We start from the raw sequence: 26,487 nt of genomic DNA, 5'->3' as shown, positions 1-26,487 counted from the left end.
TAATAGGATTCATAAATGGAATAGTTTTGTTTGTGTTGTATGCTTGGTCTCCGAAGTAGCGGTCAAACAAGGTTTATGTCCATTGGATTATGTGACATGTGACATATGTTAACCTGTAATTTTTACCAAAATTGGAACAATATCCTTGTACAAACTGAAACTGACCTTTGAAATTGATCTGAGATACAGTATATATATATATATATATATATATATATATATATATATATATATATATATATATATATATATATATATAAAACACTGACAAAGTCAGTTGGTCCTTCACACCCTTTCATTTTACTATGCATGATCAGAGAACAATTCATAAATTTTACTCATCTTGATATTTCAGCACAAACCAAGTACAAGACACTGAGAGACATTGAAAGAAGGCTTGAGGGACATCAAGTGTATGTGTGTTGTGCAATCATTTGCAGTTCATCACTCCTCCAAGTCTCAATCTTCCTTTCATCTGCAGCGTTTGGAGGTACTAAGGTCCCTGATAGCAGCAAAGGTCAGAGCTGCTGATTTATTGTTCCTCTTAAGGGAGGCCGTCTGCTAACCTGAGGTGCCTGCTTTGCCCCTGGGATCAACAACATGCTGCAAGCAAGCCAAAACATTTAGTTACACTTATTGAAAAACTGAAAAACTTTTTTTTCCAACAATATTTACACTGCACATTGAATTTGCTGAAATATTTACTCTGGATGTGCACTCCCATTGAACACTTTTTGAATGTCACTGGTATTACAGTAACTGCTTGACTGTTCAGCTGCTATGGACTCATGATCTTTTCAAGTTTCAGTTTTGCTATTAAGGACATGTCAACAAGGACCCCATGAAGCAAAATCCTCAATGTAAATTCAACTTGATTAGTGTTAAAATTAACATAATTCCTGAGTTTTTATAATTCTTTCCAGTTCTGACTTAAACTTGCACCTTCAGTTGTGTTAAAAAAATGTTTAAATCTATTCCAGGGCTGTGGAAAGGCCAGTGCATGTGTCTTCTAACCCAGTAACTCAAAGACAATAAATCCTATCATCTTTTTCCTTGCCAAATTAAAAGGACATTTTATAAGGGCCAATCCTCATTAAATGTCCTGTCTTATCTGGTGGATTTTGATGCATCAAATCAATTGGAGGGAGGGGGGCATTGTTTTGCCTGTGTAATATATTTAGTTATATCTGCTGTATGGTTCGTGGATGCTGGAATGATAACACATCCATTATTTGTAGCTGTGCTCATTAGTCAGTGACATAGACAGTTTCTGCACAGAAATGTATTAAATCAGACCAGCAAACCATTATTTTCAAATTGTATAACATCAGTACCATGCTAAAACTCAAATAACATCATACCTCTGGTCATACCTCCGCAGAACCGTATGGGAAGGATTTTATACATGAAGCAGACTTCTTCCTTCTCTATGTCGCCGTCAGCATTAATTTGTAAGTATTTGCAGGTATGTTATTCACACATCAACATATAATTTTGGCACATGAACCTTCATACTTTTTCATTTATGGCCCTTCAAAGGAAATCATTTTCGCACCTTTGCTCTGAATATACCAAGGAGTTAGCTTTGGAAGCATGTGGCACGTGATAGTCCAGTAGTTAAGTGATTGGCTTGAGACCAGAGAATCATCTGTTCAAACCCCCATCTGGCCAGAAAATCACTAAGGGCCATTGGGCAAGGTCCTTAATCCCTAAAGCACCTTGTAGGAAGCACCTTGCACTGTAGCACCCTGACAACAGTGTGTGTTGAACCTTTGTGCGCACGCGTGAGTTTTTTCACGTCTGTCGGTTGCGTCATTCGCCTGTGGGCAGGCGTTGAGTGAGCACTGGTCCACCCCTCTCGTCGTTTTTTCATTGTCAGGAGAATATCTGAACGACTGCCGTTTTTGTTGCATCAACATTTTTTCAGGAACCGTGTGAGACAGCCAGGTGGAAACCATTCGATAAATTCAGATGGTTTTTGGTGAAAATTTTATGGGCTTCACAGAGATTAAGGAGTGTTACTACCGCTTTAAGGACGGCCCACAGTGGCTGAGGGTGCACCGCACTCCGAGCCGCGATCGACAGGCTGAAACGACCATTTCATTTCTAAATGGATGGCTGTATGGATCCGGGACCGTCGTGTGCAATTTCTCTGGTTATCACAAGAGCTGGACAGATTTCACTTTTAACAAGAGATTTTGTCATGGAAAGCTGCGCGGAGGCTTCGCGTGTCACGACGGATTCGCTGATGGAGTGAGACAAAGAACACCTCTGTTTTGGAGTGTCAGAGGACAAGATGGAACATGCCCAGCTGTCCACAATTTCTCTTATACTCACTCAACTGGTAAGCCACTGAAAGTCGAGATAGACATGTCCCAACTTGTCCTCTGACACTCCAAAACGGAAGCGTTCTTTGTCTCACTCCATCAGTGGCTCCGTCATGATGCGCGAAGCCTCCTCTTTTCATGACAAAATCTCTTGTTAAAAGTGAAATCTGCCAGAAAATGGCTGATGTCCAGCTCTTGTGATAACCAGAGAAATTGCACACGATGGTCCCGGATCCACACAGCCATCTGTTTAGAAATGATCTGGTGGTTTCTGCCTGTCGATTGCGGCTCGGAGCGCGGCGCGCTATGCGCCATTGTGGGCCGTCCTTAAAGCGGTAGTAACACTCCTTAATCTCTGTGAAGCCCATAAAATTTTCACCGAAAGCCATCTGAATTTTCCGAATGGTTTCCAGCTGCCTGTCTCTAACAGTTTCTGAAAAAATTCTGATGGAACAAAGCCCAAATCATTCCGCCATTTCCTTGCAATGAAAAAACGACGAGAGGGGTGGACCAGTGCTCACTCAAAGCCTGCCCACAGGCGAATGACACAACCGACAGGCATGAAAAAACTCACGCATGCGCACGAAGGTTCAAGCTTGGCTGACGTAAAAACATATGAATCAAATCCATATATTTTTTGCATAAAATAAAAAGGTCCGTTACTTTTCTAACAGACCTCGTATTAAGGAACTTGAGGTGTTTAAGTCTGGACGAGCATAGCGGGACTGATACCAACTCTGCTGCTGGGCCAAACTGACAAAGGAAGATCCAGGTTGGATACACTTGGACTGCACACACATTAAATTATGGACACACAGGCTAATACAAATAATGATCAAATTTATGATTTAGAGAATTATGCTGAACATCACGTTTTGTTTGAAGAAGATGAATGTAATTATTATACAGTACAAATGGGCAAGGTACTTGACAAAGCATTATCCATCATACACTTTAATAGTCAAAGTTTGAAAGGTAATTTGGCTAAAATAAAAGAGTTTCTCAGTGAACTAAATGAAAGTTTTAAAGTGATTGCTATAATTGAAACCTGGCTGAAGGACACTGATATTCCTGATGTCCAGATTGATGGATACAACATCTTTTATGCAGAACAAGTAAAAAGGGAGGTGGTGTAGCCCTTTATGTCAATCTTAATTTAAAATGTAAAGATGTTAAAAAAGTTACTATAAATAAAGTGATGGAAATGCTTACCGTAGAAATCATAAATGAAAGTAGTAAAAATATTTTGGTTAGTTGTGTGTGTAGAGGACCAGGGTCTTGCATAGAACTGTTTACAGACAGAACTTATGAGATGATTGACCAAATTAATAACAAATCATTAATTCTGTGTGGTGATTTTAATATAGATTTAGGGAATCCCAAACCATCAAGTGATTTAAGTACTACATGACAAGTCTGATTTTATACCCTGTGATAACTAAACCCACAAGGGTGACTACACATAGTGAAACTATAATCGTTAATATATTTCCGATTAAATTAATTAGTGGTATTCTTATGACAGATGTAAGTGATCACCTCTCTGTATTTATAATTCATGAGAAACCGTGTTGTGACATTGTGCAGACTAAAACCACTATATTTCTAAGAGATAAATCCAGCAAGACTATAGAAGCCTTCAGAGAAGATCTCAAGAAACAGAACTAGGAAGATGTGTACACAGATAATGTTGATAGTGCTTACAATACTTTGATATCTACATTGACTGATTTAATTGACAAAAGTTGTAAAGTAACTATAAGTAGTGCTGATGTTAAGAAAAATACTGTTAACAATCCTTGGATGATTAATGGGTTCAAAAATGCCTGCAGGAAAAACAAAACAAAACAAACAAACAAAAAAAAAACTATTTGTATAGATCTTTTCTAAAATTATGAACTAAAGATGTTGAAGACACATGGAATACATTCAATTATGTAATGCAAAAAGGCAGGGTGAAGTCAAGCATTCCAAAATATTTTACAAAGAAAAATGTTGTTGTTGATAATGAAAATGAAATTGTTAATGAATATAATGATTATTTTATAAATACTGGTCCTGCCTTGTCACAGCAAATTCCATATGGACATTTTGACAGAGAAACAGTATTAGATAGCAGCGTTTTTCTGGAAGAAATAGAGGTGAATGAAATTTTGACTATTGTCCAGAAATGTGCCAATAAAAAAATCATCTGATTATACTGATATAAATATGTCATTGATAAAGCAAATTATAAGTGATGTTATTGATCCTTTTACGTATATCTGTAATTTATCATTTAGTTCAGGGACTCTGCTATACACCATTTAATTTCCTCCTCGTCTTAGTGGGATCCTGTTCTCACTTGTTCCTGTCTGTGATTGTGCTATGATAAAGAACTGTTCCAAGAACTCTTCCTTAGAACTGCATGAACTCTGATATCAAACAATTAAGCTGTATCAAGTCATACTTAATTGGAACTGCATCACAATGCACAACACTTGACCTCTGGATACAATTTATGAACTGTGAACAATTCCTGAACAGTAAACCTTATTTCTTAAGAAGAGAACATTATTTCCTCACCTCCGAAGCAACATGTGTTAAGCCTTTTGTAAACTGTGACTGTTTTGAGGCTCCAGCGTTACAAGTGCATTCACTCAAATTGTGTGTCTTTATTCCCCATAGTCCCTGGTTTCGGAAGCAAGTGTTCCACCTGGTCCTGGTCCTTGAACCTTAGTAATCATTCTCCTTCAGTACTGGCTCGGGATACTGCAGCTCCGTATATACACCGCCAGGAGGCAGGCCATCTCTCCATACTGCAAGCACCCCAGCGCAGCACCTTTTATTTATTGTTTATAAATAAATATATTTTCCTTTGTACTCCTTCCCTCATCCAGCTCCCTGCATTTGGGTCCATTGCCTGACACGGTTTGGTTCCATCCGGACCCCTAACCATAACACCATGTTAAAATGTCCAACTTTAGAGAAGGACCTAACCGTCTAGCCAAAACTAGTGTCTATCATGACATGGCTTGTTGTGTGGTTAAAGGACATGTGGTTAAAGGACATTCATTTAATTTATTCATATAGCGTCAAATCACAAGAAAGTTGCCTCAAGGGGCTTCACACAAATAAAAAAATCAGGCATCAGAAAAATGAATCAGGCATCAGAAAGACAACAAACACAATACAATGTGTCAGCATTAAGCAACAAGAGAAACAAAAGCAATACAAAGATGACCGCTGGCCAACAGCCACAAGCCTCACCAAAAGAATCTAGATAAAGTTAAGGCCATGGCACGCTCCGTTTCCTAATAAAATGAATTAAAAGATTAAAAAGCATAGTAACACACTATGCCAGTGTGCTAGCCATGTGAAAGAACAGGGAACACGGTAAGAGAAAGCTCTGTGTGCACATGTTACACCATGCCCAAATGACACGATCGAGGCAGCCTTCACACAGGTGGCTGAAAGACAGCGAGTGCTCTGCGAGTGCCCATTCGACCCTCTCGGCAGGTGTCGGCCAGACTCCAGGTGCCACCCACGAACATCCAACACCACTCACAAGGCACTTGGAAAAGGCGGGTCCATTTGCACTGCCAGCACAAGAGCAGAGAGCAGCTGACCACTTTTGGCCTGGCTGTGTGAATGGCAGCACATTTTGTAAGTACCCCAAGAGTGTGCCGTTACCAAGCAACACACATGCCATGCAAGCACCCTAACACACCTGCCGTGTCCAGCGCAGCGCGCATATGGATGGCTGTAATGTCCAGCTGAGGCAGCTAACCACTATGTACTCGCAACTCAGCTGGAGGACATTTGTCGTGCCATCAACAACATGAGCAACAGTCCAGCAATGCACATGTTGGCGGGCTCTCATGCTGTCGTCAGTTCCAGCTGACAGGGGCTCCGTGCATAGGAGGTGTTAATTTAAAAACACAGAGAACAGGACAGTTAAATAAATACACACCAGGGTTCTCAGCAGGATTTTTTCTCAGTGTAATGGGATGGAAAAATCACCAAAAAATAAAAAATAAAATAAGTAAGTCTTTTCTATAGTAAACTGCTGTGTATAAATTAGCTCCTGTGCAGTTCTACACTCCATGTTTTGGTCTGATGCCTCTTTCTTTTGGCTTTAAAGTAAGGCTGTAACAAAGACTGGAAAAAATGGCTTTACTTAACAAAATTTGGCCCTCAAAAATGCAGGCAATAGTGTTTCAGAAGGATATAAATGTGAAATGTTACTTTGGTCCCAGTTTCCCCTATAATACTTGCGAGGCTATGCTCAGACTGGAACACTGAGACTCACTGGGATAAGTTCTCCCTGATGGAATGGAGAATGTCTCATTTTGGGGAAAACAGTTTTGGTCAGTTGTAGTTTGTCTGTTTAACAACATTTGGAAAGAGGTGCCATTTGATTTAAAACGGTGATTCGCTTTGAAGTTACTGATTGCCGAATGATCCGTCTTTCCCCCTTGGCAGAGAGCCACAGCAAATCCCGCACACGGAGAGGAGGATATTATCCAGCGGTGGGCACAATTCCGATAATCTGATAACTGATAATTATTGAAGATAATGTTTTCGTTATTGGATTATCTTTTCAGATAATTTTGAAAACCATTATCGGACTAATTATCTTCCGATAAATTTTTGTCAAATAAGTTTTAGACCGTTAACGTGGTAAACAAAGCTGAACAGCTACAAGCACTTATAAAATTTCAAATCAGTTGAGCATCTACCTGTTAAATGTTTTGTAGCAGATGTGTTGTTCTATCCTCTGCAAACAGACGAGAGCTGTTTTTAGAAGAAGCTGCTCTATCATCTGCAGGCAAAGGAGAACTGGCGAAAAAAAAACAAAAAAACAACTCATTTCTTTTAACCCCATACTGATACGTGGGTAATATCACCCAAGTCATCCAGAGGCATACATTTTTAACTTATGGTTCAAATTTTAACCAAAGTAATTTCGGACAAGTTATTTAAAGTAATGTCACGTCTGAAGTTTTATAAAGTGAAAATATCAGATATATGTTGTAGTTTTAAAGTAATGCGCTAATTTTTAAGGTTTTAGTGTAGATGCCATCTGTCTGTGTTTGTTACAAAACTTCAGAATTAGTACATTATTCAACATTAAAAGATACATGTTATATCTCATACATGTCAACCCCTTTGAGGGTCCACCTGTATAACCAATTGATAAAATCCATAAAATCAACACAAAATCCTTATAACCTCCTAAATCACACCAAAATCAGTTTTATTACAGTACGCACAACCGCATAGCGGTATCACATAACTGAGGTTTTGTCCATATATTAATAACTAACACCAGGGATCTCCATGGGCTCTTTTATGGTGGAAGTCCTCCACAGTTAAACCCTCTTGCTCCACAGTAAAATTGCTTGTGGTCAGTAAAATCAATGTCTACAAGTACACTGTAGGTATTTTGTACAAACTCAGTATATTTCCATAAATATAGTGTCACACAGCTGTTCTATTTTTACAGAAACAAGAACTCACAGAGTAACAGATCACTGCTCCTAACAATCTTTGGCCCTACCATCTGAGACTGCTCTGCCCTACAATTGGATATTGGAAAACCATGTGACGGTGAACCAATTCCAACTGGACGCTCACATTGTGCATGTCATCACACAGCTTCTATGAGGAGTACAAAGATGGTGGACAGCTGGCCTTTCGTGAAGTTAAGAAAAACAACAGTAAAAAAATAACAACAGAAAACCCTGAATATCTGTAAGACTTTATTTGTACGTCCGTATGACTCTGAAACTCGCAAAAATATGTATAATTTACAGACAATCAGTATAGGTTGACATGTATGATATCTTAACTTTACACAAATGACAGACTTGACATTAATGGAGTTATTCTATCAGTATTCACCAAACCATACCACCAAACCAAACCAATCCAGCACTGCTTTATTTTCCAAGACCTCGGCCTGACGGCAGCCCTGTGATTGGGTAGAGAGTTGAGCTTTGCGGCTCCTCTCAGTTGTTTCTGTGCTGGAAGCCATGTAGTAAACTGAAGCTTCCAGCAGGGGGCAGGGTGCTCAAGGACAGAAGTGCTGACTCATGTTTGGGTCTGCTGTTGCTTTTGGTCCTTCCAAAAGTGATCATTGTGTTAAAACTCAAAATCAGCTTGTGTAGTAGTTGCAAGTGTACCAGAGACAATACTGGAATTTATTGGTTATCGGTTATCTGTAAGTTCCGATACATTTTGGGTGGTTTATCGTTTTAGCTTTATCGAAGATAACTTTTCAGTTATCTGATTATCTGTTATCGAAGTTAATTTTTTGGTTATCTGTGCCCACCACTGCCCACAGCTTACCCACCCATAGCGTCTGCATTCAGCTTAAAGTCATTCACAAAACATTGCATCCATGCTCTGTCTGCGTCACTGCATGTTTTGTGTTTCTACACAAGTATTAAACTAAACTACAGCAGTTTAAACTACACCTTTCTTGTGAATGTTTATCTAATGTGGGCTACAAAGAGTAAAAACTAAATTACAGTTGCCATTAGCCATTCTCACCTCCGCACTATTTAGAACATCATGCGGTATGTGCTCTTAAGAAAGCTGCATAAAAGTCTTTTTGCAATTAAAAAAAATCTGTTATGCTATCCCAATCTTGCATTGTGCCACCTGTGCAAACCTTGACTGGCTAATACACATCTCTTTGACAACAACCAACCTCTTTTTTTTTTCCTCTTGCAGACAGCTCTAAGAATCTGCCTTCAGTGTGTTTGTTGGGGGCTTGTAGAGTTCACTGACAACAGCTATTCATAAGTGAAGAACTGAAATATTGCTATTGAGTAAGGCTGTAATAATTATGTGTGGAGTGTATCTGCAAGATCTTGGGAGGCACCTGTAAAACAAAGGAAAGGAAAATCTAAGGACAGCAAACAGAGATATACAGCAGATGTTTGTGAGAGGGGGTGTAGTGGCAAATGAACGCTCACCTTAGTGGAGACAAAATAACCCTTGACCTTCATCATGGTGGCAGTAATGTTTGAAAAAGGTTCAGTCTGAATTCTTTCAAAGCCCTTTATGTATTTAAAGGTGCTATTAACGCTGAGTAATTCAACTTTTCAGGGCCCCTTCACACATAGTATTAATAAGTACAAATCAGGGTGAATCACGGCAGAACAGCTTGTATGAGTGAACCACGAAAACATCGCGCCGACAGGCAGGCGTGAATGAACCTGCTTCGACGGTGTTGTGCACGTGATGATGTCGTGTGAGCAGGAACACAGTGCCAGCATCTGGAACGTGGTGCACCACATCATGCCACTGATGTGGAGAACAATAAAATAAAAAGCAGCTGTATATTTAGTGAATATCACTGGGTTGAAATAAAAAAAAAATAACTCCGCAGTTAAATAACCCTGGTTAATTAAAAAATAAATGAACCTGCAATTTACAAAAGCTCTGATTACCAGACGGAATAACAGGAGCGTGAAATGGCTAAAATCAACAAGCAGATAAACGTATTTTTTTAAAAAAGAGAAAACACCGTGATAACTGAACAAACAACGTTTGTTATGGCGTATTTCTGCTGATATGTGACGGCACAGCACACAGACCAAGGTCTCACTCTGTGATCAGATGAAAGGTGCCTTGCCTGCGGGGTGGTGGTTGCGGTGGGGAGGGGGGGTGAACCACATGCACGCACATGTTGGAGGGGAGGGGGAGCACGCAAAACATGCACACATGTTGGGGAGCCGTCACTCTGGCACGCCACATGCTTATTTGAAACTTCAAAGTTGTGGGGGCACTTAGACAAATTTCACCACCAATTTGAAAGTGATTGTCTGCTGACTGTTTTCGTGCTAACAGCACAAATGGCCACACATTTACTAAGTGCCAAGCGAATGGTGTAGATGTTCGTGTGTCACCTGGAATTTGGCCAACACCGGCAGCAAGAGGGATCGAATGGTTTCTCACAGGGCACACGCTGTCTTTCAGGCGCTGGTGTGTGCAAATAGTTGTAGAAATAGGTGAACGAGGCGATAGAGGCAACTATGATTTTACGCGTATTGCATATGAACCCTGCTTCATGCGCAGTTCATGCGCAGTTCGACCACATTCGTGCTATGTGTGAAGGGGCCCTCAAGAAAGGTGTTTCAAAAATATAAAATGTCTTCTGAAGATACTTTCATAAACAGGAGGTTATTTATATATATGGTCGCAATTAACTCAATTTGCGACCGTAAAATCCAGTATGAACATCTGCAAATCATCAGATGCAACAGGGTTATTCCCTAATTGAACACGTCTCCATTTTTCTCAATAGTTATTTTTATTAAGGTGCTACCGACATGGCATTTTCACCAAATGTCAGTAATAACCCAAGTAGTACACACATGCAAAGAAACCAAAACAAATAAGTACAGAATGTAAGTTATGGGTAAAAAATTGGAATGACACATGGAAAAGTATTCAACACACTGACTGATGCTTATTTAATACTTTGTACAAAAGCCTTTTTTGGTAATGACAAGATGCCTCCTGCATGGAGAAACTAGTCACATGCATTGCTCAGGTGTGATTTTGGTGCATTCATCCACACACAGTCTTCAAATTCTGAAGGATCCATGAACCTCCTCTATGAACTGTGATCTATATTTTTTCCATAGATTTTCCATTGGATTTAGGTCAGCTGATTGGCTTGGCCATTGTAGCAGCTTTATTTTCATTCACTGAAACCAACTGAGAGGTTTCTTGGCTGTGTGTTTGGGATCATTTTCTTGCTGAAATGTCCACCCTCATTTTATATTCATCATGCGGTTGATGGCAGCAGAGTTTTTTCAAGAATGTATCAGTACATTTTTCCATTTATCCTTCCTTCAATTATATGAAATTCACAGTGTAATCTGATGAAAAACAGCCCCACACCATGATGTTGGAATGGCCCCCACCCTTCACCATAAAAAAAAAAAAACTTATGAGAATAAAAATTATTTCTGACTTTGTGTACGGTACTAATAAGAAAGCATTAACTCAAGGATTGCATTGAAAAGGGACCCCAAAATATCTCTTGGACTGGAAACCAATACCTGTCACATTCAGTATGACAAGTAATTATGAAATGTACCAAAAAGACAAAACTTTGTGAGAAAAGACAATTTTTAATGAATGTGTCTTTCAGGCACATAAAAGGGGAGCAGGGCAAACACAGTTTCCACATTCCTGATTTGTTCCTGGATGAAGATCACATGCGTTTGATTTCCAGGTGTTCAGCTTGCAGTCCCCATTGCCACATCCTTTTACTGCACAAATTGTCTTTTTTTTTTCCATAATCAACTTGAACCTCAAGGGATAAACAAGTCACACCTGGCTATGGGTCAACCCAACCCTTTTCTTTAAATCAGCCCTACATTTGTAGTCAATCCCCAACCCCCCCCATCCAAAAAAAAAAAAAAAATCCATCTTATTGCATTATAACTACAGCAAAGAGACCAGGTTTGCAAAAAATTTAGATCTCTCTAGTCTGAAGGTGAAAGAAGCTTCTTATTTCAATGACACAATGTTACAAATGTGAATCTCAAATTTTTGAAAATAAAACACTTTATTTCTCTCATCTGTTTTTTTCCATATATTAAAATAAGAAGAAACCTACATTTATGATTACCTAGTATGTTGTTTGCATAAGTGAAAAGCTGATATATACAAAGAGAAAAAACCCATGACATAATTATCAATATTAAATATAAATATATAGAACAGTTTCAGCAGTTCAGATGTTCTAAGGAGAGCATGAGAACTATATACTTTCACAACAAAGAACAGGGGTCTATTCCATAAAACAGGATTACCAAATAAACAAGGCTTATTTTGTTTGTGTTATTTTCCAGTGGAAAATAAGACAGACTAATGAAATAAACCTGGCTTATTTGGTGATCCCGTTTTATGGAACGGACCCCTGGTTTCGCACGGTAAACGGTTCACAGCCTGATCTTCTTGCGACTTTGTTTTTAAACATGGAAATGGCTCGTCATAGAATGGAGCCGACGTGGTCCAACTACTGACTTTAGAAATATTTACATACCGTTTTCTGTCCACACTCTGACTTTTTTTTGGCTCTTTAAGCTGTTATGCTGCTTCAAAAACATTGTCTTTTATGAGCGTGAACGGCATCGGTAGTGTGTTTACATGCATTAACCTGTGAACCAGAAGTGTTAGGACCTTTCCACGCATGTGCACGGAGAAACTCAAAACTGGCTTATTTTCATGATAGATATACTATGTTTATCTTAATGTATGGCAAGGAATATTATTTGGACTAACAGACGATGGTAGCTGCTGCTGGTGCTCTCCTTTGGCCATGATTTCACTGCGAGTGCTTAACACTACCATCTACTGGATGGGAGTGTAACTAGCGACTTATATATTTGTGAATCTGAAATGCAGTTTTACGCTGAGAATGTCTCAATATTGCATTGAATGCGTGTTCAGTGATCCACCAATGCTGAATCACACTTCACAAACATAATTTTCAGTTTGCAAATGCCTTTTTTTACAAATGAAAAAACAATATATTTACAAATAGACATTTATTTGTAAAACCCAACGCACAAGTTACAAATCAGAAATTTGTCAATCACAAAGCAAGTGTACATTTCAAGGGATATTTATAAATCACCCTCTGTGCATTTGCAAGTATTAATGAGACAAATTTAACTCCATAATTGTTCAGTTGCTCTCCACAAGTGGTCCTTGACTCTTGGGCAACCCTTCTGATAATTCTTGTTACTTCTCTGTGAGTGGCCGGTTTATGGTGAAATATGGTGTTCTTTCCACTTCTGGATTATGGCCCCACAGTGCTCACTGGAATATTCAGAACTTTAGAAATACTTCTGTAACCACTGCCACCAGTATGTTTGCAAAAATAAGGTTGCAAAGATCTTGAGAGATCTCTTTGCTTTTACTCATCATGAGATGTTTCTTGGTAATGAGACACCATTTTATAGGCCATCAGTTGGGACAGAACCATCTGATATTAATTTGCACTGACAAGGGGTAGAAATGTAAAAAAAAAAAAAAAAGAAAGAAAACACTGATAAATACACAGTGCATTTGATTTAGATGCCAGATGTCATTTAGTCAATTTGTGATACGTGCCTGCCTTCCATGTACCTAATAAGCATGTAAATATGTGCTGTATTATCTCCCACCTTCTCTCATCTTTGAAAAATGTCAATTCATTCATGTATAAACCATGTAGTGCTCTCATTTTGATCATTTTTGCAACACATTTGTGACTTCACAATATTATGGCAGGTGTGTTATTGCTGTAACTGTATACCACAACACCAGGGGGCACTGTACTGTGATTAATGCAATAACTGGAAGTGTCAAAAGGTCTTACAGAATGGGAGCTATCAGTCTGATGTAACAAAAGTAGTTGTTACCTTGAAGATGTGTCATTGCACTTTCAAACAAATGTACAAATCCAAGTCCTGCCATTTGAAGAAGAGTGCAACCAACAGAGCATGTCGAGGTAAATGTAAATTCTTTTGATGGCCCAGTAACGTAGCAGAGTTATGAAAACGGGAGATCATGTCTGTGAGGTAGATCGTTGGGTATTTTTTTTTCTCCCTTGGCATGATGACTCTGTACACCACAACAAGGTGCTGGCTGTTATATTTTATTTTTCAACAGCAAACTGGACTGGACTCACAAAAAAGGTCAGAGTCGCCTCCACCTCCTGAGGAGACAAGCGCCACAATCAGCAAATTCTGTTTTGCACTTGTGAATCTCGCGCCATCTCACAGCCCGTGACTCATGCGAGAGGTCGGTTTCAGGAGTTCTGGTTTAGGGCGCAAAGTAAACACACCTCGTAAAGTATGAACAACACAACATCGGGTCACGGCAAAAGTCCATCACAGGTGCTACAGCTCTTCTAGATAACCCTCTCATCATCATAATCACTCATGAACTCACTGAATCAGCAGCATTCACATCCTTGCTAGCCATTGTTTACATGGCTTTGAAATGCCAGAACTCTGCATTTTGGGAAGTGAAGGGGGATTATGGAATACTTTGAATACCAAATGGGGAAAAGCGCAGCAAGTCAGCACAGGTAGTGCAACATTCTCAAACGTTGAAACCAACATATTGGCTTGTTTACCTGTTTATCAGTGTACTGCTTTATTTATCTGGTTCTGTTGTGTATGTGAGCTTCTCTGCAGCTGTGGAAATCTATGATAGCTGTGCTTGTTTCGGTTGCTTTGATTGAAGATTAGGTGGTGAAAAAAACATTATGCCACAAGTCGGTACTTGAGCTTTCTCTTTTTTATAAAAAGAAAGGCAAACTATGTATGGATGAATTTACAAAATTTGCCTGCATGGACGGACCTCAACGAACTCAATGAATGCTAATAAGGTCATACTGAGCACAGTCCTAGTGACTCTGGTTCAAAGCTGTTCAAAGACATTGCATACCCACATTGTCTATGTATAACTGTAGGGATAGACCGATTACCGGTTAGGCCGATTATCCACTGATTTTACCGGATTACCGCAAGGAGTTCAAGTACCTCAGGGTCTTGTTCACGAGTGAGGGGACAATGGAGCGTGAGATTGGCTGGAGAATCCGCGCAGCAGGGATGGTATTGCATTTGCTCTACCGTACTGTTGTGACAAAAAGGGAGCTGAGCCAAAAGGCAAATCTCCCGATCTACTGGTCAATCTTCATTACGACTCTCACCTGTGGTCATGAGGGTTGGGTCATGGCCAAAAGAACTAGACTGCGGGTACAAGCGGCTGAAATGGGCTTCCTTAGGAGGGTGGCTGGTGTCTCCCTTAGAGATAAGGTGAGAAGCTGTTGGGAGCTCGGAGTAGAACCGCTGCTCCTTCGCATTGAAAAGAGCCAACTGAGGTGGTTCGGGCATCTGCTAACGATGCCCCCTGGGGACCTCATTAGGGAGGTGTTCCAGACACGTCCATCTGAGAGGAGACCCCGGGGAAGTCCCAGGACTAGGTGGAGAGATTATATCTCCACACTGGCCTGGGAATGCCTCGGGATGCCCCAGTCAGATGTGGTCAATGTGGCCCGGGAAAGGGAAGTCTGGGGTCCCCTGCTGGAGCTGTTGCCTCCACAACCTGATCCGAGATAAGTGGTTGAAGATGCATGATGAGTGAGAGGAGTACCGGATGGCCGATTATCGGCCGATTACTGGCTGGCCGATGGGTTAGTCCAATTGTCGGCTGGGCCGATAGACCAATAATCAGCTGGGCTGATAATCGGCTGGGCCAGTAATCAGTCTATCCCTATAATAGGTACTGTGATTTTATTTATTTTCATTTAATCAATAAGATAAATGTTTCTAAATATATGTATTTATATATAAATGAAGATAAACTTGATGTCAGTTTGTCAAGGAAAATATCAAACAAGGTTAAATCTAACCCCTGCTGGTTATACTATGCATTTTGAATGCCCCCGTGACCCTTGGTAGAGTAAGCGGTTGAAGATGAGTGAGTGTGAGTGGGTGAGACTTTTTGTTTTTGTGCAAATATCTGCTCATTTTGAAATGGATGCCTACAACACATTTCAAAAAAGTTGTGATGGTGCAACAAAAGACTGGGAAAGTTGATGAATGTTGAAAGAACACCTAATTGGAAACAGGTGAGTGTTATGACTGGGTATAAAAGGAGCACCCCAAAAGGCTCAGCCGTTCACAAGCAAACATGCAGCGAGGATCACCACTTTGTGAACAACTGTGTGAAAAAATAGTCCAACAGTTTAAGAACAATTGTTTCTCAATCTTCAATTCCAAGGAATTTAGGGATTCCATCATCTACAGTCCATAACATAATCAGAAGATTCAGAGAATCTGGAGAACTTTCTACACGTAAGTGGCAAGGCCGAAAACCAACATTGAACACCCGTGACCTTCGATCCCTCAGGCGGCACTGCATTAAAAACTGACATTGTATAAAGGATCTTACCGCGTGGGCTCAGGAACATTTCAGAAAACTGTTGTCAGTTAACACAGTTCGTCACTACATCTACAAATGCAAGTTAAAATGCTACCATGCAAAGTGAAAGCCATACATCAACAACATCCAGAAACCCCGCCGCCTTCTCTGGGCCCAAGCTCAATTGAAACAGACAGACGCAAAGTGGAAAAGTGTGCTGTCGTCTGATGAGTCCACATTTCAGATTGTTTTTGGAAATTATGGATGTCGTGTCCTCTGGACAAAAGAGGAAAAAGACCATCCAGATTGTTACCAGCGCAAAGTTTAAAAGCCAGCATCTGTGATGGTATGGGGGTGTGTTAGTGCCCATGACATGAGCAACTTACACATCTGTGATGGCACCATCAATGCTGAAAGGTACATCCAGGTTTCGGAGCAACACATGCTGCCATCCAAGCAACGTCTCTTTCAGGGATGTCCCTGCTTATTTCAGCAAGACAATGCCAAGCCACATTCTGCACGTGTTACAACAGCGTGGCTTCATAGTAAAAGAGTGTGGGTACTAGACTGTCCTGCCTGCAGTCCAGACCTGTCGCCCATTTAAAATGTGTGGCGCATTATGAAGTGCAAAATAAGACAGCGTAGACCCTAAAGTGTTGAACAACTGAAGTCGTACATCAAGCAAGCATGGGAAAGAATTCTATCTACAAAGCTTCAACAATTAGTGTCCTCAGTTCCCAAATGCTTATTGAGTGTTGTTAGAAGGAAAGGTGATGTAACACAGTGCTAAACATACCACTGTCCCGGCTTTTTTGAAACGTGTTGCAGGCATCCATTTCAAAATGAGCAAATACTTGCACAAAAACAATAAAGTTTATCAGTTTGAACATTAAATATCTTGTCTTTGTGGTGTATTCAATTGAATATAGGTTGAAGAGGACTTGCAAATCACTGTATTCTGTTTTATTTATGTTTTACACAACGTCCCAACTTCATTGGAATTGGGGTTGTATGTAACAATTTTCTGTCTACATTAATGTAACTTTGAATTAGTGTTTGTGCCTCTTCACTATTTCCATAAAGTCGAGGTGGATGCTGAGCATCCAATTCTAAACATTCTGAGTGAAATGCTTCGTTTGGATGTCAGAAGTATTTCTGAAATCACTTCAAGCCAAAATGTCTTCCCAGTCTCCAATTTAGAGTGGCTGTTATGTGGCTGTAAAATTCTTCCTGGCTTAAAAGTGGCACGCTACCTTAATCATAATATTAACCGAATCGTGGGCTTTCAAATGTGCCATTTTCCAGGGGAAGAGACATACTACTTTGCTGTCATGTGAATGAATGGGAGAGGCATTTGGTGACACAGTAGCCTTTTCCCTTTGTTGTATAATTTGAAGGTTGTAGAAAGATTGTAGCTTGATCAAACTCTCTGAATGGCTAAATGCAATGGTTGAGCACTCTGAAGGTGCTCATCATCACACTTTAAGGCAAATGGAAGGAAACAAGGGAGCAGGAAACAAGGGGAGAATGTGGGACTCAATCCAGCACAGAGAAGGAAAGCTTCATTTTTCAGCACATCCGCAGAAAGTGAGGTTAAATAAACTTCCTTTTGTGTTTTTCAACCATCTCTCCATGTAACAGGTGTAGAACAGTTGTTATCATCCCCTCTCCTCCTTTGCCTGATGGGGTGAAGGCGATCGGCTGCTCCCAGGGACAGAGGACACCTCATTTTTATATGTGAATGGCTGTGAACATGGCTGAATGACACACTACAAAGGTTGGTTGTGCCGTTGCCCTTTCTCTCTTAAATGGTACGTTGACATTTAGCTTCACACGTGTCAGCGGAACACACCTCTCAAGTGCACCCAAAATATGTGTGTGTCCAACACACAGGGGATTTTGTCTTTTGTCAGTAACCGGAAACAAGGAAAAGAGTTTTGTGTGTGTGCGTGTGTGCACACACGAGGGAGACAGAATGACAAGACGGAGGAGAGCAAAAGAGCAGATTCACATGAACATTACATGTCACAGAGAGACAATTTACATTTTGAGTCCATATTATGTTAATTTGGAGTGGCCTCTTCAGATAATTCTATCACATGGGCGGCACTGTCGTGGCATTGAGGCTGGAAACATAATTTCCACCCTGCTGACAAGTGCCACAACATGACGGAAAACACGGGCTGAAAGCAGGTGTTGTTTTTCTTGGGATCGTTGCTCAGAAGGTTGTACGAAGCCTGCAAAAGAACAACTAATCAAAAATGATTTGTGATCCACTGAATAGGGTTAGCAGTTTTTATTTCATTTCTGCAGGTACTATATTACAAAGTATTATCATTTCTGATAACCATATCACTGCCACAGTCCCACATCACACACCCCATGAGGTTCTCTCACAGTCCAAAGGGAAACAAAGCCTTATTATGAGAAAAATATATTGATATTAATATATAGATTGAAGTATTGCTCAAATCAAAATCAACCATGAATGACGATCCATAATTCGTAAGAAAACAATGTTGCACAGATGACGCGCGCCTTCATCCCTACCCCTGCTTTGTGATTCTGCCCCCCCCCCCATCCCAGCTCCCTCTCACGCCACTCCCTTCCCCCTCCGGGATGCTGCACGGTTTTAGCTGCAGCAGCTCCTTATTCCCCCCAAGTTTGGCTGCACGGTCATGTGCTGTTGCCCCCCCCCCTCCTCCCCACACACACACATTGCCTCAGTTCGGATACCGAACTCTTTCAATGTTTAGCGTACATAAACAATCAAATGTATGTGTGCGGTTATTTTAATTCTGATGTGTGCCATTATTACGTTCAACTAGTAATAATTGTGGATTAATTGCTGTATTTTTGTCTGAGGTAACTGGGTGTTTAATAATAATAATAATAATAATAATAATAATAGTAATAATTTGTTATGCTGGTAACAGCGTATGGCTTGGACAGCCATAACGTAGAAAAGTGGGTCTACTTCATCCATCCCAGCCAGCTGATGTGGACAATAATCAAAAAACAAGAAAGGCTGCCACCTTGTAGCTCAGCAATTAAAATAAATACGTTGAAAAAAACAAAAGCCGAATAATGCATTCATGGTGAACTTTGATGCACCAGATAAATAACTAAAGCATATTAGTTTTGCCTGTGAAATATCCCACTGACATATAGTCTACACACATCATGTTCATATCAGCTAACAAGTGGAGTTGAGTTAGCTCACACTGGCAGAAACGTGATGCCTCCTACACTGGCATATTCAAGACAAACTGACAATATAACAATGTAACAGAATGAAAAAGTAAACTTGGAATGAAACAACGTGACTATGGATCATAGGGGAACTTCATGATTGCTGCAAATTTGTGATACCTAACTTGGGTGGCAGGGTATAAGTTTGCTTGATTCCAGTGCGGAAGGTTTCCAGTTCAGGGACATCCCTGCCTATTGTCCTTATAATATGGGGTTGCGTCAGGAAGGGCATCCAGAGTAAAACCTTTGCTAAATCAATATGCAGATCCACCTCGGATCTGCTGTGGCAACCCCGAGAGAAATGAGGGACAACCCGATAGGACTTACTACTGTTGGATAACTTGAGAAACTGCTTTGAAAAATGTCCAGACTTTTGAAAATTTTTGTTTTGAACCTGGTTCTAGACTCCACGTGAAAAAGAAGTCATCACAATATGAGACAAACTATACAGCAGAACAGGAAATTAAACCTGGAATTAAACAATAGAGAGAATCATTCAGTATCCATCTGTAGGTGGGGCATATCAAGGTGATGTGCTGATTAAACAGCATGATTATTGCACAGATGTTCCTCGGTGTAGTCACTGTAAAAGGTGCAGCTGTTCCTGAAAATGTCCATTATTTTACAAGTAATGAATGTTTATCAGTTCAGTGGTACAAATATTTCATGAGGTGAAAGCTGGAACATACCATTCAATGTGGCAAAGCCGAGTTGAATGGTTTGTTTCAGCTTCACCGAATAAAATATTTGTTCCATTGAAAGAATGTAAAAACATTCATTATTTGTTATTAATAATGGCTAAAATAGATCCTTGTCATTTGATATTTTATAATTTATAAACACAGAAAAGGGACTTACATTTTGGTGTTCCACTGTAATGTGTAGTCCAGTGATGCTGTACACCTACTTCGGACTTCCATAAAAAAAGACTATGTAGGTCCTCAGTCCCAGCCAAAAATCACGTCAGTGTTTCATGTAGACAGGTCTTCATGCATCTAGACGGCTTACAGCAGAGTGGGTTGTGTGTGTGTGTTACAAGAATTAACAGCATCATTAGTTCAATCAAATCATCGTGTCATTGTCCCCCACGCACACACAAGCAACCAGGTCGGCCGACTGTGTACGTCCTCAGTGCAGCGAAAAAAAAAAATCACGTCAGAAATGAGTCCAGCTTTTCTTCTTTCTTCCTGCTAACAGCCTCCAGACAGCACAGTGGGTTTGCTTGTGTGTGTGTGTGTGTGTGTGTGTGTGTATATGTTTGTGTGTGTGTGTGTGAATTAGCATCATCAGTTAGCTCAATCAAATCATGTCTTGGGAGAGTCATTGTCCCCGCAAGTGCGTACACACACGCAACCTGGACGGTGCTTGTGCGTGCATGTACTACCAAAAAAAGACTGTGTATGTCCTCAGTGCAGCGAAAAAAAAAATCACATCAGAAGAGTCCAGCTTTGTTTCCAACGTCCTGCAACAGCCTCCAGACAGCACAGTGGATTTGTTTTGTGTGTGCGTGCATGCACATGCACAAGTGTGGGTGTGCACCTGCGCAAGTACAATCACACATGCATGGTCACGTGCGCAATCGCATGCGATCATGCATGTGTGCACGTATACGATCACATGAGCATGCGTGTGCATGCAGAGTGCAATGGTACCAAACGTATGGAACCAAATTGCACTCTAAATGGAACCAAGCCGCACTCTAAATGCAATGCAACACAAATGGGATGAATTAATCCATGTCATGTGACATACAAAGCACCAATCAAATGACAAGGATCTACTCAGCCGTTATATAATGGGCACTGAACTACAGTGTGGTTGGTGCATGGTGCTACAGGTATTGCATGCTTTTTTGGAGGGGGGGGGGGGGGGGTGGATGCAGAAAACCACTCTGTATCTGGTGTGAGTTTAAAGGAAATAATTTTAGAAATGTTCTTATAGGGAGAAGCCTGAATAAGATTCCTAAATTTAGCATGTTACTGTATGTTTATGTTGGTGAATTATGAGTTTGTTTCTTTTGTTTGTTTTTTTTCCTTGCAGTGGTCTTTGCTGTTCAGCCATAGTGCCTTTGACATTTTGCAAACAATGTTTTACATTTATGCATTTTATCTAAAGCTTCTCACAATTGCAAATACATTTAAATATCAGTCCAGGGAGCCTCACAGAATGGTAGATTAGTGATGAGCAATGTTGCCTCACAGCAAGAAGGTCATGGGATCGATTCCTACTTGCGGCTTTCCTGTGTGGAGTATGCATGTTCTCCCAGTGTTTGCATGGGTTCCTTCTGGGTGCTCCTGCTTCCTCCACAACTAAAGGCATGCATTTGAGGTGGATTGGAAACTTTCACTGCCAAGTTATCTTTAAATTTGTGTCTGTCCATCTTATATTTTACATGTTGCTTTGCGCCTCTGAAACAGTTCTCAGCTTTAGGTATGATGAAACATCAGAGTGGTTCTAATTTGTTCAAACTGGTTCTGAGAACAATTACATTATGTAACAGGGATCATTTGAGAAGAAAAAATCACCTTCTACCATCTTCCAAATGCCTTCTACTTCCATAGATGTAAATGTAAAAATTATTTGAAAAGCAATTGTCACAACAGGGAGAGAAATAACTACCATATTATCCAGGTTCCTTTGTTTTTAACATTGGCCAAGAATAGAGTTTCTAACTCTAACTGTGACATGCTCTGACAATTTTTGTTGTATCTTGCTGAAAATAAAGTACCAGTCGCTTCGTGTCCCTCTGTGGCCTGTCAGAGGCCACTTTCTCTGGCCCCTCCACTCTCTGAGCAAGTAGGGATCATTAATGAAGTGGCCTTCTCATGGATATTGACTAGCCTGTCAGCTGGCCTGCCACACTCACTAATAGGAGCATTTGGTCTCGGCTTAAGGACCTGACAGTGCAGAGGCTGAAAAAGGCAGAAAAACGAGTATGTTCCTTCACCTCAGGGTGCACAGTCTGAGTTTGTGCTCCACATGGTGACAGGCACCAAGCTTTTGACCGGATAATGCCATGCAGGGACGTTTTTTGCCATTGGCAATCAAGCCAGTTACCTAGGGTGCCTCTAGGTAGAGGGGGAAAGACAGATATATATTTTTGTTCCAATTAATTAATTTTCTGCTCTTGCCACCTACACCTGGTCTGCAGCAGCATCTATCACTTTGACTAATAATTCCACTAATATGATAACACACAGCTCAGGGAGTTTGGAGTACAGATGGCAAACTCCACAAATTTTATACATCTGAATCCTAAACACATCCAGATTTAGGATTCCTTTGAGTCACTTGAGTCAGGAGGACTTAACCCTCTGGGATCCGATGGCATTTTTTTGGACAGTTCACTTGCACTGGCATAATGTTTTATTATTGCTGTTAACAGCTCTTCCTGCATCCCACAATCAAGTTTTATGTCTCTTTTTTTCAGGACAACCTGTGCTTTCAGAATATATGTGTTTTGTTGTGTTTTATAAGTGTAATAAAGGTTTACAATCAAAAATAGGCAAGGAAAAAATAAAGCGAAAAATAATTTTCCACACACATTTATTCAAACACACAGCAAACTATAATAAACAACTGTTTTGACACTTTACAAAGGTAATTTGAGGTCTTATGTGAAATACTGTGCAACAAAAGGTTCAAACAATAAACACAAATGCACATTTTGAACAATATATACAAAATGGTCTATGCGTTTTGTTGTCCATTGATATGGTAAACAGTGCTTTATGCAGAGAAAGCAACAGTGTTATCCAGTAACATTCACATGCAAAACTAGTGGAGCAATCCTGATGGTTACACACTCTTTGTTTGAGCATGTGGAGACTGTCATCAGAGGCTTTCCGTGTGCTCCTGCTTTGCTTAAGCTTGGTCTTAGCCGTAGTATACGACGGCGTCGGCCCAGATGGTTAACTTGCAGTAATCCTACGGGTGATGCACGATTACATTGGCTGTCTTAAATGTTTATATTCTCCTAGTAAGTTAGTTTTAAAACTTAACTACTGCAGTATTTGTCTGGTACTTCGCTGGATTAAGTTGTCAAGTCTGCAGTTTAATGCTCTGTGTACTGTGGGATTCTAGGTCCAGTGAATAAATTTGTGGTCGCCAAAGCTTCATTTGTTGTGACCAATGTGAATCACGAGTCCTGGTCCACAGGCAGGGAGAAATCAGTATTAACACATCTGAGTCTGCTCTGATTCATGCTGACAAGGAAGTACGCTTGATCCACTCAGCAGATTCATGAGTTCCAAACACAGAAGCGGGGAGTGATGATTAAAGAATTGAAGTCTGTGGTGATCTGTGTTGAGTACACTGCAAAAACTGATATCTATAAAGCAAAAATAAATAAATAAATAACCCAGACTTTTTAAAAGAAAAGTTGGTTTAATTTTTCTCTAAACAGAAAAAAACAATGTTGTCAAGCATTTTTTTCTTTTTTTACATAAGAAACAATGTCTTATTTTGGGAAAATGTATCTCACTTTTTCTTAAAAAGTTTTTCGAGCTAATATCTAGCTGTATTTTACCAGTATCAAGCAAAAGGCAATAGATTTCAAATCATGCAAGCAAAGGAACAAGATTGTTTTCCTTATTTGAAGACAGAGGCTAATCTTAAAATAAGAATTCGGTCTAGTTTTAAGCACATTTTGATTATTCAGTGCCTAGACATTTTGCTAGATTTGAGAATTCTAACCAAATTTTTCTTACCCCACTGGCAGATTTTTTTTTTTTTTTTTTTTTTTTGCATAATACAAGACAATTTGGCTTGATTTATCCAGCCCAGTCTCATGTTTTTTTTTTGTTGTTGTTGTTGTTGTTGTTTTTTGTGCTCCCGTGATGAAATTAGTCAAATTTTCGTGACGGGGTGTTTTTTAACTCACTATTCCTAACCCTACTCCTACCCTTGACCCTAACCTTAACCATGACCTAATCTTACTCTTTGCCCCCACCCTAACCATAACCACCCCCCCCCTTCACTTTTAATTTTGTGCAGCCATCACGGAATGAATTAGAATGAATTTGTGCTGCTGTAACGAAAATGAGGCGCTTTCGTCACAATATCATGAACCAATAGATTAATGTATATTTCATGCTGCTGAATCACGACTTGCCGTGAGACCAGGTTGTATTTATCTTATCTTGAGAGGGACAGTTTTTGCAGTGTAAGTGTCCCTGATCCTTTCAGCAGATCCATGAGTCACATGAGTCCATATGCTGGGAACATCATCAACCAATCTTATAATCTTACCAATAAGGAAGATCCAGAGTCAATGAGATGGACGAGGGTATGGTGTAATGAGTTTATAATGGGTTTTGAGGACATGGGTGAGTGAAACATTATAATTTGTATATGTGGTCTGGTTGTAGCAGTAGGTGTCAGACCCAAAGGATCTGGGTTAATAGAGATTACAGACTTTGTGACTCATAGGATAGTAATGTTAACCAGGTGAATGATCCAAGTGCCCATCTCCAGTTTGGAACTCCTACTATCTTGCCACAATGTGCTCCTTGCTGATCCATCCTGTGATACAGCTGTGGCAAGACTAAGGACAGAGATTCGACATATTACATATGTGTTGTTTCACATATCCATTGCATCTTTTGATTTGTCCAAAGCACTTGTTTGTTGCAGTGCATGTGGGTAATCGGTGGGTGAGAGAGAGAGGATTTATGAGTGACAGTGAAACTAAAAAGAAGAGTTTTTTGGAGTGAATGAACAAAAGAAGAGTGCAGAAGGGATTATAAAAAGTGCATTGACAATGGGTGAGCATGCTGTGCTGTTAATATTCATAATGACAGGGCAGATGACGTGATTACTATGTTCTGATTGGCCATTCAGTTGGGTTTCAGTTTTAGTATCTGTACAAATTGGGCCTGTTGCCTATTTGCTGCTCAACGGTACATAGTGTTGCAAGTGAAACGTACTTCTGCTTAGCAAGTGGAAAAAGCAAGCTTTGATTTGAGTGGTGTCTATCAGCTCCGTACATTTACCACAGATGCAGTGGACCACAGACAGAATGGAAACACAGTATGTGGAAATCCAGGTGCAACAGTCATGCAGCGGTGGGGGGTGCAAAGAACTTTGCAAATTGCATTGTGGAGTTGTGCAGGAGTGGAAATAAAGGAAAATCAACAATGAAAAGTCTCTGGTCCATAAAATAAGAGGACAAAGAAGGTGGAAGCAAATATTAAATACAAAGGTAAGGGCATTTTTTTTTATTGAGCATTTCTGACACTGACAAGCCAGTTAATTTAATTAACTCAATAAACATTAGCCATTGATATGACCCTATTTTAGCTTAGCATCAATTATTCATTCATTAATTTCACTCATCTTCAACTGCTTGCTCCAATTAAGGGTCACAGGGGCCTGGAGCCTATCACAGCAGTCAATGGGTGAGAGGCAGAGTACACCCTGATCCTGCCGCCAGTCTATCACAGGGCTGACACATACAGACAAAAACACATTCATGTGTTCACTCATACTGAAGGTCAATGTAGAGTCACCAATTCACCTATTGTTTAAAGTTATAACGATGTGCAACTCATTTCCTACAAACTTGCTAAAATCAGAATCATAATCAAATTTATTGTCAAGTAAGTTCTCACATACAAGGAATTTGATCTTGTGTTGTTGCATAAACAGCAATAAGAAATAAAATGAAAAACACTTATGCAAGAAGTAAAAGAGTCGAATCATCAAATTGGCAAAACTATGTTCAGTGTAAAATAAATAAATACAATGCGGTGGAATGGGACAGGGCAAAATCATGTGATTGGTCCGCAGATGTACAGTACCTTTCAGTGCAGGGAGAACCAATCTGTATTTAGTGGAAGTGGGGTGAGCAAAGGTAAATGGGGGTCTCTGGCATTATTAGTCAAGCTGCAGATAGAAAGAAGCTCTTTTTGTGTCTTAAGGTTTTGTCTTGATGGACCTCAGCCATCTGCCAGAGGGGAGGGTGACAAAAAGATTGTGC

The sequence above is a fragment of the Thalassophryne amazonica genome, chromosome 13 (assembly GCF_902500255.1).
Source record: "Thalassophryne amazonica chromosome 13, fThaAma1.1, whole genome shotgun sequence".
In the NCBI taxonomy this organism is placed as follows: Eukaryota; Metazoa; Chordata; class Actinopteri; order Batrachoidiformes; family Batrachoididae; genus Thalassophryne; species Thalassophryne amazonica.
This window is presented reverse-complemented; position numbering follows the sequence as displayed.